General features: G+C 37.5%; 1 protein-coding gene across 2 annotated transcripts in view; it reads left to right on the top strand.

The window, feature by feature from the left end:
• The first annotated feature begins 8,883 nt into the window (after positions 1-8,883).
• hs3st1l1 (heparan sulfate (glucosamine) 3-O-sulfotransferase 1-like1) overlaps positions 8,884-15,770 on the top strand; it is a 31,416-nt gene continuing 24,529 nt past the window's right edge. Inside the window, exon 1 of one of the 2 annotated variants that reach the window (XM_077581551.1) lies at positions 8,884-9,107. The gene's annotated coding sequence lies outside the window, so the exon portion shown is untranslated. Of the gene's footprint in view, positions 9,229-15,770 lie in introns of both variants that reach the window. The other variant, XM_077581553.1, reaches the window with a different exon arrangement.

Genomic DNA, 15,770 nt, shown 5'->3' with positions numbered 1-15,770 from the left:
TCATCTTTATTATGTTCTATGGTTAAGGTCAAAGGTTAAGGGTTTATGGCCACGGTATCTCATCTTGAATGCCGTGAGGTTCATGACTCATGAGGCAGATATAAAAATGCATCATAATTTCATGTAATCATTATACGGTTTTTTTCATACTTTTCTTTCTTTCTTTACTCTTTATATGCATAAGATGGCCAGCAGGGGGTGCAACGGCCTCACTTGCCTACCCTGACAGCACATCCGCCAGTTGATGGCCATAGCATTTAATTGTCGATTGATCTTCAAACCTGATTTTGAAAAAAACGCTGTCTTAAGATGATCAAGGTAGTTGAGGTCAAAGGTATACTTTGTATCTCTTCTCTTTCAGAGTTCTACCATCAGCAATTTTCAACTTATCTTCTACAGACCATCAAAAATTGCTTCAAGATGATATCAAACACAAGGATTTTAAAGAACCTGAGGTGAAAGGAAGGTCAGATTTTTTTTCTCCTCCCCCCTAGTTAATGAGACTGTAAACTCACCGGTAACACATTGCAAACACGGCAATCTGTTGCACCACTTTGGATTGACTCCCTGAGTTCCTGACTCCTACTTTGATGGTCACCCGAAATAATATTTGGTCTGAACAGCATTGAGAAAGATTGTTTTAAAACTATTGGAGTCAAGCAGAGAGATGAGTGTTTCTTCTGGGCAAATCAGGTGAAAAAGAGAGAAAAAAGTATTCTCAGCCAACCTGACCACTGTCAGTAGAGTGGGGGCTTTAGGACCCAGATGCGGGAAGGCAGAGGTGCAGTCCAAAAAAGAGGTTTTAATTTCTAATCAAAAAGCTAACTTCAAAGTGCAAAATAAACGGAACTAACAAAACATGAAGCTAAACATGGCAAAACAACTTAGGCAAAACTAACAGCATGACATGCATCCTGATAAGGCAAAAAGGTCAGCGTGACGTGGCGAATGACTTACGACAGTGGCAACAATGAACCGACACAGACAGGGGGGAGACAACCGACTAAATACACCAACACTAATGACATAACAAGACACACCTGGCTGAGGGCACTGATTGGATGACACATGAGGGTAATGGGGAAAGGTGGACACAATCAGGGATCAGGGTTGACAAAGACACCAAACAAGGAAGGGCAAGTGACCTGAAACGAGAGTAGTCAGACTTTTCACAACAAAACAGGAAATGACAAGACAAGGGGAAAACACAAGGAAAACAGAAGCTAAACATGACAGGGAGTAAACAAGACTGAAAACAAACATGACAACCACATGCACATGCTTTTCTCTTCATGTGTGTATTGAAGAGGAATAAAAAATATTTTGTCCTCTTTGCGTGTTCCAAAACTTGAAGACAGATTTAATGTAAGAAAAAACACCTTTGCAAAAATGATTTTAATCTAACAGAGATCTCTGGACATCGTAACAGACTCCAATCCATCACTTAACAGGTGGAATTCAGAGCGCCGAATGTGTCTCTTCCGCGTGTAAAATGGCTTCTTATAGTTAAAACCGACCGCCTCGCTTTCATTTGTAGACAAAACATACTCTCTGGGTACTTTTCCATGAGCGATGGCGAAAACAGAGTCAGGGGTGGGGGTTCGAAGCAAATTCTGTTCTCAAGGACCAAATGTGTTTTCCCACAGAGAAGGAACTTCTAGACCAAATAATATGTCCCAGCTTAAGGTCAAATTATACTGAGTTCAACACTACTTACTTTACACGTCTATAAAACCTTTCAACATGGTTAATATAAAGAATTAAGATGTTAATAATGTATAACAATGGTTAATATATGAAAATAAAGAATTTAAATGTTAATAATATCTAACAGTATCTAACTAATTTGGTGCAGGTAAAGTGCTAAACTTATAATATTGCTTTTGTTCACACATTCACAGGTGACAATGTAGCACCTATTGCTGTGTGAAATGTGCAGATAATATGCAGCCTGTCCTTACCTGGAAGTCTGTCTGGCATGTGAAAATTGAGTTTTCTTTTTATTTATTTATTTTTACTGTGTAGGAGTATCTCACCTTATTGCTATGTGAAATGTGCTCTGGCTGCAGGAGTTCATTATCCAGCTCTTTTCCGGTTGCAGGCGGAGAGCGCAAATGACCGGGCAGGTTTCAAACCCTATTGAGAAGTGCAAACGATGGATAGATCGCTGTGTTATCACATGACCTTAGTTCAACCAGCTATTACTCACCCGTCAATGAAACTTCTTCACACAAGGCACAGTGTGATGAGCAGGGAACATTTTCTTTTCTAATAACATCCCTGTTGTAGAGATGTACCTTATGGAGCTATTTCTGCCAAAGGATCTTTCTGCCTGTCCGTCTGTCCACCACCAGCCCTAATTCCAAAATGGGAGGAAACCACATCTCGTGAATGTGTACATTAAATATTGACTGGCAATGATTCATGTACCTATGTGTTTGTTTAAATAATCCACAATCATGCATCCCAATATTTGATGACTTGTAAAGGCTTTTTTCAGGATATGCCGTGAACGCATGCATGCGTTTGCATATTTATTAGCTTTTAAGGCTTGACAAATAACCGCGTTAATGGCTGAACAGTGGATTCAATTCAAGCTGTGATTATGGGAAAGCACAGACTTCTGCAAATGGACTCGGATAGTCATCACCCATTTATGCACCCGAGAGCCTGTAATTTAGCACAGCTGCCCAAATCTCATAATGCAAAAGCACATATACAGAGCAGAGGTCTTTGACAGACTTATGCTATTACATGCCTGCAAAGTCCTAATTATTCTGGTTGCTGGATGGCAAAGGTGATTTGGTACAGGCAGTGCAGCAATAAGTCTTTTGTTGTTGTTGTTTGTCTTAACTCCACTCTCTTAACTCACCTGTATTTTATAGAAAACTTGAAAATGCTGTATATAAAATCGAACATAAAACAAACCACATCAACAACAATAATAATACAAATAATAATAAATGTAGATTAATATGTTTTTTTTTTTTTTTAATTAAAATAAGCAAAAATGCTTCCTTCAGATTGAGACTTGGCATACAAAAGGTCCGGAGTTGTATGCCCTCTTGTTGCATACATTCGTGAGTTTACTGCAAGGTGAGTTTGAAACAAACAACTTACAGCCATTACTTCGTCTGTTGTCAAGTGACATGCATACAGATGGCCCGGTACAAATTTCCGGTCCTATTTAGTCCTTGCTCTCGCTTCCCTTGACTTAACTTGCACCCCTCTCCAAGTGGATGCTGGCCGGATCCATGTTGAGGCAAAGATCTTTGCTTTGTAGCATAATGTGCTATACAGTAGTGACGGGTGAGACGACTTTTTACTTTGCATTTAATATTTATTAAAATGTAACTAAATGTCACTTCTGTGTCGATCAGAGAGAGAGAGAGTTCTAAGTTCTGATTGGCTGGTAACTTGTCTTAGAAGACAAAAAAAAAGAAGAAGAAAAAACTTCATTTAGAACCATGTTAAAGCCCGGACTCGAGCTCACATAGGCTCAGTTTAATATTTACTTTTTTTCAATTCTTTATTTTTACTCTCTTCCAAGTGTAAATATTGGCCTACTCTAAAACTGAGTCTATTTGGTCCCACTCTAATTAGAGTCAAATTGACTCTACAGAATTTACTGTGTATATAAATATTTATTAAAAATTAGGGGGCAAGAGGTGATAAAAAATGTTTTATTGTAATTTATCACATGACTTCACTAGTTAACTCACGATTAATCACAAATTCTATATGTTCTAAATGTACAATAAAAAAATTCTAGGTTTTCATACTCTTGTTAACAAAAGTGGGAAAAAAAACAGTTTTTTTTTTACCAATTGAGTAATTGACGTTTATAGCCTTCAACGGCAGTGAATGAATAAAATAGAAAAAAAAAAAGAAAGAAAATATTCTTAAAAATTCGGGGCGTCAGGCGATTAAAGTTTTGAATTGTAATTAATCGCATTACTTCACTAGTTAACATAATAATCTTATGTACAAAACTAAATGTACAATAAAAAAAAATCTAGATTTTCAACAAAAGTGGAAAAAAAAAATTAAATTAATAGAAATAGTTAAATTAATTTTTGACGTTTATAGCCATCAATTGCAGTGAATGAGTTAAGGTGACAGTATTAGCGGTTATTAAAATCTTTTTGGTGGAAATACACCTATTGCGGGTAGGCGCGGAACATATCACCCACGAAAAGTGAGGGAACAGTGCTGAAAGTTTAAATAAGATCATAAATGATTCAATAAATGAAACTAGTTAAAGTATTGAGAAAAATAACTCATTCAGCTGGCGAGGGCAAGGGCCAAGTATCAAAAGCCCTTAGGAACCACTAAATTCAGAAGCTCTACTTACTGTAGGTCAACACCAATCGGTTCCATTAAAAATGTTAATGAAACTCCAAATCTAATGTTTTTCATATTTTTAAGATCTTCAGAATTAATTTTGCCAAATAGAGTAATTGCTAATGCTAGTGAAGCACATATATTGCAATATTTGACAACTAAACAAACGAGAAAATAACAGGACCTCATAGCAGTAGAGTGATAGAATGGCTCTTAATTGTTTATTGGAAATGGTGTAGTTAGGATGACCAACCATGAGTTTGAAAGGAGGCGTGTCTTTTTAACCCTGGAGAACCCATGGGGTCAAATTTGGCACCTATAAATTCTGCTACTCAAATAACAAAGACCTTTTTTTTTTTTTTACAAATTTAACTAACAAAAGTCCAGAGTGCCACTTCTGACCCCTGCATGGGGCCATCTAGTGGATGAATATTGCACTTACATGAGCCAGAGTGGTGGTGACAAGATGGCTAAAATGCAACAAATAAAACAAAAAAAATTATATTGTTCAATGTAGCTGTGTATTTGATTGATTATTTTCTTAAATTCTAAATAGTTTACTGACAGTTTTTCTTATTCTGATTTTTCGAAATGATACCCCTAAATCCCAAAGGGTCAAATTTGGCCCTAATCCTAAATTAGGGAATAAAGGGTTAAAATTGAAAAAACATATATTTTGGTGTTCAGTGAACTTATAGCAGTCATTTAATGTATCATTCATAATTTTCCAAAGAAGAAAAGGGTTCTTGGGTTCTCCAGGGTTAAAACACTACGGAGATCGAGAAAGAAGTTGGATGATAAAAATGAGTTACCTGTGTTAGGCATTATGTCATATTATGAATGTAATCTGGCCAGTGTGCCACAGAACTCATTTTAGGCCTCGGGTTAAAATCCAAATTGTTGTTACTACTATTTAGTGTTCTATGACAACAATATCAATGAGATGGTGGACGGACCCCTGAGACAGGTGATGGGTGAAGCCCTTCCATGACGTTGGTGAATGTGATCAGGCTACCGTACGATGACCCGTGTAGAAGTATTTCATCCCAAAAGACGTGGTTCGAGATAATACTGTTGAGACTTGACTAGCAGGACTTTCAATTTCTGCGGCGTCTTGGAACAAATCTCTCCGCTGCAGTTAACGCAAAACAAAGCTGCTGAATTCCCACGTGGGGTCTGGTGTCTCCCGGCCTTTTGTAGCACTCACAGAGGGGCATCATTGTATTGACAGATAAAGGACGATGACATGCTGTGATGAAGAAGAGTCACCGATTCTTGAAGCAAGCGTGTGACGTATGGTACATGCATACCTTAGGGAGGATCCACTACAAACATATGAGTTTCCCTCAGCTAACAAGACACCAGTCCTCTTGTGTCCTTTTGAATTGAACTATCTGTACAAGCTGATGCAAGTTGCCCCGGGATTCGGAAACTACGCTCAGCTTTATCTGCTTAATGAACATTTCATCATCAGGAGTGATTTTTCTTTTAATTTTCAGACAGAGATGGGACACGGTTGAATAATGACTATGATGTCAACGAGACCTCACCCTGTAGACCAGGGGTATCCAAACTTTTTCGTTTGAGGTCTGCATACAGAGAAATGAAAATACTGTAATTTAATTATTAAGCAAGCTAAAATTAACCAAGTAAGCAATTATATATTGTATTTCTAGTTAATTTAATGAATTCATAACAGCTTTATGTTAATTCAAAGTGATAAGGCAAATAGTTCAGGAATTTTGACGATTTTTGGGGTGGCCATCAAGCCCTATATCCCACTAGACTAGATCTACCCCAGCAGTCCAAACTGATCTCCACAATCAGAACCAAAACAAGAGCTGTACTAAGCCGACCATTTTTAACCCTAGCCAAACCAAAGCCAGACGTATCATATTAAATATAAGACATTTTGAGCCCTCTATTTGATGAGTATATATATTTTTTCCCATTAAAACCCTGACGTATACGATCTGACACATGCATTGCACAGATAATCCATTAGAGGGCAGTATCACCAAGCTGATGGCGTTTTTAGTGACCTTGCAAGATCGGCCCAATTAAGAAAAGAGAGACAACTATCAATAGTTATTTCTGATTTTTGGAAATACTAATATGTTTGATATGTCGGTGTATAATTATATTTTTGACAGTTGTAAATGTATGAATTGAAAGCATTGTGACCAGATGTATCAAATGTGACACGTGTGGAAGTTGAGTTTCATAAAAAAAATAATAATAATAATTTTGTCCAGAAAGATCAATAAATACTCTATTTACAAAGAATCTGAATTTTCTCTCATATATTTCATGGTTCAGGCTTCATAGAGTTAAAACAGTTACTTGAGTATCTTCATAAAATGGATCTTGACATAAAATAAATAAAATATAATCATCTTTATTCTCCAGTATTTTGAAGAGAAATGTTATTTTAGTCGGAAATAGTTTATTTGTTTCTCGGATTATTTTAGCAACATATAAAAAAACATCTAGAAACCATTTTTAGTAGTAGTGGCACCTATTTTTTTACATCCTCACTTCACAGTGTGCCTCCGCCCAAATTTATTTGTTATTTTTTTGGAGGGGGGCGTTGTTTGAATGCATTTAAATTGCAGCATATGAAAAACAAAAGGTACTGGTGTTGCCATTTTATTTTAAAATATTAAAGTATACAAACGTGCGTTCTTAATGCTGTATGTCTCCGTTCATCAAAGACTGAGTCAGCATGAAAAGTTCATTTAAAGCATGAAGGGAACTCGTCACTGATAAAATGATCAGGTACATGTACATGCAAACTTACTCTTTTAAATCACTGATTGACTCTTTCTAGCCAATGCCAGATGATTGAGATATCATTTTAGTTGCCAACCCTCAGCACACCTTACAAACGTCACACATTTGTAAGCCATCAGACATGATCCCTGCCTTTCTCGCTCCGTCTGACTGGGCTGCTGAAATATGAATGCATCCTTCACTTGCCCTCTATTTGGCTTCTCTTATATATATATATATATATATATATATATATATATTTTATTATTTTTTTTGCCATCTAGCTGCTGCAACATTTTCAGGTAGGAAGTCATCAGTGTTGTAGATCGGGTTGTTAGACATACACTGACCCTTCATAAGATGCTCCAAGGTTCCGAACATTTCTTTTTCGGAAAGCCCTTCAGACGTTGTGCACTTTGCCGCTTCCCAAAGTCTATACGTGAGCAGTGTGCTCGCTCTATTGTTTGTCATGTTCCAATTATGTTAGAGCTTACTGTGTACTGGTCTGAGTCTATTAGAAGTAAGATAGCCTTGGAATTGTTTTATATTGTTGGTAGTATGTTATGTACTGCTTTGCTGCAATACATTTTTTTCCCTTGATATAGCCATACCACATGATTTACTGTGCAATTCGGTACATACTGTAACTAATTGAAGACAAATGTCAGCATTGGTGGATCACAAACCTCACTTCAACTAAAGATAATTTATGCCTGCAATGCCGACCAAACGTACAAGTACAGAACAGCCTCTATCAGGATGGTTGAGGGTGCGATTTCTTCCATTCACTTGTACTCAGATGACTGTGAGTGGCTTTAATAAATTGATCAAAACAGATTTTTTTATTCATTTTATCGTGGATTGTTTGTTAGAAACATCCAACATGGATTTACGTTACCAGAAACATGGGTAATTTTATAATTGGAGCTTTCATGAAATGTTAAATATAAAGGTAAGTCCAAATGTTTTTTTTATTAAAAAAAAAAGCTAAATCAAAAAAATATATATTTTTAGCATTTATTTTTGGTTTACTTAACTTATTATCACAATGTTGAACAGTGTGGAATTGATTGACAAATAGTTAAAAACTTTGAAAACAAATATTACGAAATTTATTTTTGACCTTGATTGAAAAAAAAAAAGTTTTAATCAAAGAGACGGCGTGTAGAATTTAGTGCCATCTAGTGGTGAACTAATAAAATGCAATGAGCTAAGATCGAAGCACTGCGGTGCCTCAGAGAGACCACACTTCGCAAGCCCACCGCCAATTACTGGCACGAAGATGACGGTGAAACATGTCACCCTCCTTTAAGGCATGGCGAGACCTGTGTAATATAACTAGTTATTACTACACCTATAATTATATGAAAAAATTACATTAATGTGATAGAACTTTTTTTGTGCAAATCATTGAAAATTCGAAAACAATTCTACACACTGTCCTTTTAACATCGAAATTGAAATATAGGCTAAGGCTTGTTGCCCAGTTTCAAATTTGATAACTCACTCAGGAGCCTAATGGGCAACAAGCAATGTCCAAAATGGATGGATAATGATGTCAGGATTGTGGTTGATTTTCTAGGCCCCGCCCATGAGTGAGGAAAGCACCTTGACATGATCACCTGACAGTAGGCTACTTAGCTCCTCCCAGACTCCCTTCAGTCTGTTAGCGCTCTCTCTCTCTCTCTCTCTCTCTCTCTCTCTCTCTCTCTCTCTCTCTCTCTCTCTCTCTCTCTCTCTAGTTTTCCACGCGTGTCTGTGTACGTACACGCTCGTCGCAGGAGCAGCGGTAGCATTCGGCTCCTTTTCTCAACTGCATTCGTCTACCAATGAGAGAAAACGACAGGGGAAACGGACGTTTTAATTTGCTTACCGTTTACGTGGAGCGGCCGTGGGCAAAAGTGTTTCCCATGTTTTGGCATGCGTGATCTTCATCATCAGCATCATCCGTTGTTCCCGAAAGCAGCAGACGCGCTGACATCCTCACCGAGGTAACCACTTTTCCCCCCACACCTTTCGGTCTTTCTTTGTGAAATATACACTGCGTGGAGGTGTCTCGCAGGTGCATTACGACACGCGTGGGTTTAAATTGATGCGTAACAATACTCGCAGGTGAGTGATTTCTTATCTTGGCCAAGAAAGACAATTCCAAATCGCCTTGAAACAAGCCATTTTTTCCATTACAAAAACGATCCATCATTTATCATTCCTAAAGCAATAAATCTCGAGGAAATCACGTATTGATTTAAGTTATTAATTAAAATGTCATATCCATTAAATTGGCTGGATGTGATTCACGGGGACAATCATGCTGCCATTCAAGAACAACTTTAACGCAATCAGTTTAAACGTCGTTTATCTTGATTTGCGTGGAGTGACTCAAGAATGACAAACGCACACCTTGTGCATCTCTTTGTAATTGGCACGAAGCTGTACAGTACTTGATGTTCCAGGTGAAGTGACCTTGATGCACTCTTACTACTCCTTCGGCAGCATCCGGTCTCGGTCTGACGTTGGACCCGAGTTCTGAAATTGCAAACAGCCACTTGTTAACGCCGTGAGAGTAAAATTGCCACAGGCTGTGCAATTCACATTTGATCCTAAGCATGTGGGTGTTAACTTATGGGAGCAGGTGCCTCGGGAATATAAGGAACTTGTCAAAGGCGGAAAGCCATTTTCTGACTGGAGCGGATCCGCTGATGAAATACTAGCGAAATACTGTGAGATTTATAAAAAGCGCTTATATCCCGATGTTCAATTTGGCATCGTTTGATTGTCATTTCATGTTTGAAATGTCGAAGGCGAATTGACTCACGTCTGAAAGCTGCTGAAGGTGGGGACAGATGTCATGTTCATGTGATTAACAATTGGACACATAATGGCTTAAATCTTGAATAAATGAATATACAGTAAAAGGAGCATATACCGTCAAACCTATGACCTCCGTTTGGTTATGATTTCAAAACGTTTTTTTTTTAACGACAATTTTAATTGGCAGCAGAGTGAGCAAGTGATTAACTGCCTCATAGTTCTGATAGTCTGGGTTTGAGCCTTCCTAAGTGGAGTTTGCATGCTTTCATCAGTTTTCTCTGAGTTCTCTGGTCTAGTGATAGACCGATATGTTTTTTTTTTTTCATGGCTGATAACCGATAGTTGGAGTCGACATTCACCTGGCGGTAAAAGTAAAAAAAAATATTAATGTCAACATTTTGAGTCATTACTACAAACTCTTGACTTCCTTTAAATTCCTTCAAGGATGTTGCTTATTAACCAGCTTTTCAGATTTGAGAAATCCTTAAGTTATTTTTTTTTTAATCAATCTTATAAAATAGACATCTTTGTTTAACCAAAAGTGCAGGGATTTTGCAGGATAAGCACTATTGAAAATGTCAACAAATAAATAGCTCCCTAACGTTTTCTACAATAAATGAAGTTTTACAAAATGTCAATATAATTGTAATTTCACTTATTTTATATATATATATATATATATATATGGTGTGCCATGCCTCGTGCCTGGGATCTGCGCCAACTTTAAAGAGGACCAATAATTTTGAAAGTGAACAGAAATAATAACGACATATAATAGCCATTATTCATATATTATCCACAAACTGTTGAAATCATTAACCACCATTTTACTAACTGCAATTTTAAGAAGCATTTTAACATTCTTTACATGAAAAAAAAAAGTTACTTAACTTTTAAATTAAGTTACGCTCATGTGCAAAAGTAAGTCAAGCGGATTTAAATTTGCCTTACGAGTCATCAATTTCCCAACTGTACTAATCAGGAGTGCTCCACGGTTCCCGGTTCAACTGGACAAGAATGCATGTGAAATAAATGAACATGATTTTATTTCCCTAAGCAGCTATTTATTCAGTGTTGTAAAACCGCCCAATAACTTTAAATGCAGTGTTTGTGGGAACATCAAACATTCAGACACGGGCTGATGAGTAAGGGGCAGAAGGTCAAAATGAAAGCGGGGTCACTCGTTATTTTCATAGCCGAGTGATTCTCTTGAATGGAGCATCTGTTGATTGGTAGCTAAAATGGGACGCATACTTTGTTTGTTTTCACTGTCCTGGAACTGAAAGCGTTTGAGAGGAAGCAGGATTTGCCTCCTCCAAAAAGTCCAAAATGTGTACTTCGTTCCACACTAGTGAAGTTTACCAAGATGAACCGTACCAGCAACACTTTTGTGCACCTGTTTGGGGTGTCAACTACAGTGTCACATAACCTAAGGGTGGAACTCGACACAATGCAGTCCCAAGGGTAACTTTCCTAAACAAAACATATCTTTAAAGCAGAATACCAAGAAAGAAAAACACAAAATACTGGCTGTCCCCTATTGCTTTGTTTACTGTTACACTGTCACACTGGTATGATGTCACCCTATTTATTTTTATTTTATTTATTTTTATTTATTTTTATTTATTTTTATTTATTTTTATTTATTTTTATTTATTTTTATTTATTTATTTATTTTTTATTTTTTTCTGGAGAGCTCAGTATTGTTCATTCTGTAATTTTACCGATTTGACATGTCATCATCATTGCTCTCTCTTTTTTTTATTTTTTTTTGTCACCCTATTTATGTTGTTCAAACAGAACCTCCCCCCTCCCGCCTTCAGTCGAACCTGAAGCCAGACCAAGGTTTAGCTTTCAAAATCATAATTTTGAGCTCATCTGTGCATCTTGGCGTAACCTGGCTTGACTGTTAACGAGCTTGTTTGTAAAAAAAAATGGCAGCAGTTTTGATGGATGTCTGAATGAAAATCTCGGGTCAGAGGATATTAAACTCCATAATGTGAAGCGAGCTTTATGTGGCAAAGATATAGTTTATTTGATGGACTTGATCCACTTCAGCAAAGAATGGGCTGAGCGAGGGAAATAATAAAACAAAAAAAACAAAAATGAATCCCCCTCAATGTTTTCTAATCAAGAGCAATTGAAAATTACAAGGGAGTGGAATTAATATTTGATGAAGCTTTGTTTTCAATTAAGGGATGAACACTATTAGCTGAGGCATACAGAGATATTTGTTTAAAATGCTAATTCATTCGTGAGGTTTTTTTCTCCGCATGTGAGTGTGTCTGGGGCGTGTTGGTTTATTCATCAAGGAGGGAAAAAAAAAAAAAGATTTATCATGAGAGAACAACAAAGGGCCTTTTTGCTCAACAGTTTGAATGATTCAATTTCAAGGCTTTGGCGTCATGTTGAGTAGAAGCAAAAATGTAGAAATTAGTGGCACCTTTGTATGGATGTCAGTTTTGAGTGTGGGAATTGATCAATACTGTATTGAGAAGATAACTTTTGTATGCATTGATAGCAGTATGGCCCGAAGGGGAATCCCCCCTCCACCCTCTCTTGGCTAGATCACTATTGACTAATAATTTGATATTACACGTCTTTTTTATTTATTTAATTATTTATTTATTTTTTACAGTGTATCATTCCAATTAACTTCCTGTTTTTGTATACAGTAAGCACTAATAGTTCTAAATGCTGATGTTGCCGTGAGTCTTCACAGTCTGATCATTTGCCATCAACACAACTGGGCCAATGAGCGAAACTCTAATAATATGAGCTAGTTGCTGTGAATAATGTGGGTCAAAGAAGACTGAGTGAGACTGTGCCACGGGCGTTAAAATAGAATAGTAAATAAAGAGTACAAGAACAAAGAATATAGCAACTGAAGGGAGTGGGAACTAGTGGGGTACGCAGTAGAAGGAAGACTTCAGCCTGGGGAAAACCTGTAAACATAAGATATTTAAAAGACCTTTTTTTACATCTGTATGTTCCAGCTGCTGTGTGGGCTTTTTTTTTTTTTAAGGCAACTAAAAAGTGATCGATTCTTTTTCATTCAAAACACCGCATTGGAAATAAAGTAATAAAGTGTACATTTTTATATCCTCCGAACAATAACTGGTTCAAAATTCAACAGTAAATTTCACTCTGCTGTTTACTTGCAATAACATGTTTTTTATTGCAACTCATAAATTTGGAGTCTGTTGCAGCAGGACATGCCTTTGTTTTTAAGTACATTGCTGCGGGGGGGGGGGGATTGCACATAATGGTGACAGAAATTACACGGACACGATGATGATGCCAGGCTGGAAAATAGTCCTACATACGGTCATTTGAGTACAACGTTTTTTTTGCATGATTTCTATTACTGATGTTCGATAGCAGTAGTCACCGATACTAATTACTTCTAGTATTTTTAACACATAAAATACCACCCCCCCACCTAAAAAAAAAATAAAAATAAATAAAGACCTCTATATCCCAATCCTGCATAGCATATAGCAATTTTCCATTCTTTTGATTTCTAGTTTCTGATTGTAAAACAGCCTCACGACGACAGCCAGTACTGGTATCGGCTGCCATCGTGGGTACCGATACCTTGAAATAAGGCCTGATATCGGCCTATATCAGTATTCGCCCATCCCTGATTTCTATTTAAAAAAAACTAAGGGTGTCAAAATGATCGCCTTAAAGTGCCTTTAAAGGCATATTTTTTTTTAACGCTCAATTAACGACCACCTCTTATTTGGAAAGCCTCCGCGGAAGGGAGTTCCAGTCACAGAAATGTCCACGTGAAAATTACCCAATAGAAATACACTGCAGTACACTGGAGTTAAAACGCGCAACGTTTAAGGGGCGGAATGTTAGCGTTGGACTGCGTAGCACTACCGCCGGTTCTCTGCTTTGGAGAACACACTCAGTTAGCCGTTAGCACCGAGCTAGGTTGCTCCAGCTCTCCAAGACGTGTCCGTGGCACTTTCAAACCATGTGAGAGCCGAATAGAAAATTGTCATTAATTTAATTTAATTTAATGTCATGCAATTTTAAGGAAAAATGCTCTATATTTATTTATCAAATCAGCACTTCGTATCGGTATTGGTGACTCATACTGATATCGGCCTGAAAAAAAAAAGTAGTATTGAACATCACTAAAAATAACTGTAACATATAACTGCTTAATTGTTCTGTACGCAGCCCTCAAAGGGAAAAAAAAGTTGCAATAACTTTTTATGACTGCAGGATTCTCGAATCGGAGCCGTGCCTCCCAAGTCCGAGGTATCCACGCTCCCCTGGCTGCTTGTTAAACACAAGTCATCCGCTGTCATGATTTTGATGATTGACTCTGACCAGAGCTAATTATAGCTCCGTTTGTCTCAAAGCCGCCGGATTTATTTCATTAGGCTTTGAGCTTGCAGCTTGTGCGTAGGATTTCAGCACCGAGCAACAGCGAGCTGACTTTTTGAATTAGCATGTCGACAACCATGATGATATTTACGCTCATTGCATTTTGTCATGTGTGGTGTGTTTTCTAAGTTGTCATGTTCTCCATTCTCCATCCCGCCTCCCCCGACTCATCACTGATCGCATTTAACATCAGCCTTGTGGGGGGAAATTAGAGGATTAGCAACAACTGCACACTTATTCCCTGTGTATCTTGCAGGCTTCCAAATCGGGTGCAAGCCATTGTTATTTTAAGTAGCTTGGCAATTGAGTGTGGAGGCAGACTCTAATTGTTCCTCCGAGTGGAAAGAAGCTTGCGATTTGGAGCTACCTCTCCTACTATTTATGCTCCATCAAGATGTGAAACTGCGCATCTGAGAGAAGCCGACTGCCAGGACCTCTCACTCCAATACTCGCTTCATACATAATAAATAAGTCACTGTAAGTTACAGTACAGCGCTATAACTAGGCTAATGCCCAGATTTGCATATTTGTGCTGAATTCCATAATTCATGAGAGTGCAGCAGGCAGGAATCCGCGGCGCTAAGACCTTTGTCCATATGCTGCACATCAGTTGCAGACTAGCATCCACCATGTGCACCAACAGCCGCATCAAAAGCAGTATTGGTGCTGTCACACACACTTGGGTGGTGCATCTTCATCAACAAAAGCCTCAGAGTCTCGACTCAGCCTTTAGGGCAGAAGCAGACTCTGGCTTTTAACAGCTTGATGCATGACTATTCCAAAAGTAGAAAAGCGCTTGGAAGAGCACAGACCTCTACCAAATATTTGGGTAAGACTTCATAATAACTATCTGTTATAACTAGGTAATAGATCATTAGTAAACTAAATCATAAATGACCGTTTGTTAAGGATGTATAATGATGCTTGTAGATATGCCATTGATAAACTGTTAAAGGTAATGAGTTATAGTTAATGATTTATAACTATACGTACTAAACGACTAATAGATCTTAAACAAGCTATTAGTAAATTACTAGTGACTTGTTGAGTATCAGTTAATAGTTTATATATGTTATTGGAACATTAGTCTTAAGTTGCAACTATTCCTCATTAACTGTTAGTAAATAACTCATTAGTTAACAGTTTACTAATGATCTATTAACTAGTTATAACAGATAGTTATTATAAATTGTTACCAATATTGGACTGAAAAACAGTGATGTGCAAGGCCACATTTTTACACACCAGTACAGTTTGGTGCAGGGCTATCTGCTGGTAGCTGCTGCTCAATTGGCCCCAATGCAAGTGGACTGTAACGGCAAAATATATAAATGAAGTTCTTGGATTCTTGCTGAAAGTTAATTTGTTCTCCACTGATTTTCATGAAAGTGGTTTGTGATTGTTGTAGGGGTGCAACGAACAATTATTTTGAGAATGGA

Source organism: Vanacampus margaritifer, chromosome 12, assembly GCF_051991255.1.
Source record: "Vanacampus margaritifer isolate UIUO_Vmar chromosome 12, RoL_Vmar_1.0, whole genome shotgun sequence".
Taxonomy (NCBI): Eukaryota; Metazoa; Chordata; class Actinopteri; order Syngnathiformes; family Syngnathidae; genus Vanacampus; species Vanacampus margaritifer.
Note: the sequence above shows the minus strand (reverse complement) of the source record. Positions and strands in the feature narration are given on the sequence as shown.